Source organism: Chrysochloris asiatica, unplaced genomic scaffold, assembly GCF_000296735.1.
Source record: "Chrysochloris asiatica unplaced genomic scaffold, ChrAsi1.0 scaffold00052, whole genome shotgun sequence".
NCBI classification, from domain to species: domain Eukaryota; kingdom Metazoa; phylum Chordata; class Mammalia; order Afrosoricida; family Chrysochloridae; genus Chrysochloris; species Chrysochloris asiatica.
Window position 1 is genome coordinate 6,313,443 of NW_006408570.1, and position 1,153 is coordinate 6,314,595.

A 1,153-nucleotide genomic window follows, 5' to 3' on the forward strand; every position below is an offset into this window, starting at 1 on the left:
ACATCAACAGGGAACTGCCAGAAATTCAAGCCAGATTCAGAAGATGATGTGGAACTAGGGATATCATTGCTGATGTTAGATAGATCTTGATTGAAAGTAGAGAATACCAGAAAGATGTTTGTTGTTGTTGTTGCTAAGTCCTGCAGAGTTGGGTCTGACTCATATCGGCCTTGTATAGGGTTTCTGAAGCTGTAAATCTTTGAGACAACAGAAAGTCTAATGTTTCTCCATAGCGCAGCTAATGGGCTCGAATTGCTGACCTTGTGGTTTGCACTCCAGTGATGATCCTACTGAGCCACAGTGCTTCACAGAAAGATATTTATTGGTGCTTTACTGATTATGAAAAGGCTTTTGACTGTGTTGCATCACGACAAACCTGGATAACACTGCAAAGAATGGGATTCCGGAACCCTTAATTGTGCTTATGGGGAGCTTATACTTAGACCAAGAGGCAGCAATGCGCTCAGATGTAACAAATGTGAGGATGGCACAGGAGCAGGCAGTGTTTCATTCTGTTGTTTATAGGGTTGGAGCTGACTCTATGGTACTTAACAACAACAGTAAAAAAGAGACTGTGGGTCTTGGTGTGGCGCTGTAGGATAAAGCACTGAACTGGTAAATGAAATGCTGGCAGTTCAAACCCATCAGTAGTTCTTGGAAACCCTATCCAGGGTTACTATGAGTCAGAACTGACTCAGCGGCACACAAACAACAACAAATAAAGAGACTGAAAATCTTTACAGAGGTAGTGAGTCTCATCTTTCTCCCGTGGAGCAGCTGGTGGGTTTAAACTGTCTCCTTTGCAGATGGAAGTCCATTGCTTGTCCTATGGCACCACCGGGGTTCATGGTTTATTTATAATAGTGACAGTAATATTACAGACATTTTATTGAGAACTTATTCTGTATCAACAACTGTTCTTAGTACTTTACATATGTGGTCTCATTAATGTTCATAAGGAACCCTGGTGGCCCAATGGCTAAGTGCTAGGCTGTTCACCTAGTGGTCAGCAGTTCAAACCCACAAGCAGCTCTGTGGGAGAAAAGACCTGGTTCACTTCTCATAAAGATTACAGCATAGGAAACCCAGTAGGGATGGTTCTCATCTGTCTTGCAGGGTCTGTTGTTGTTGTCAGGTGCCATCGAGTCGGAAC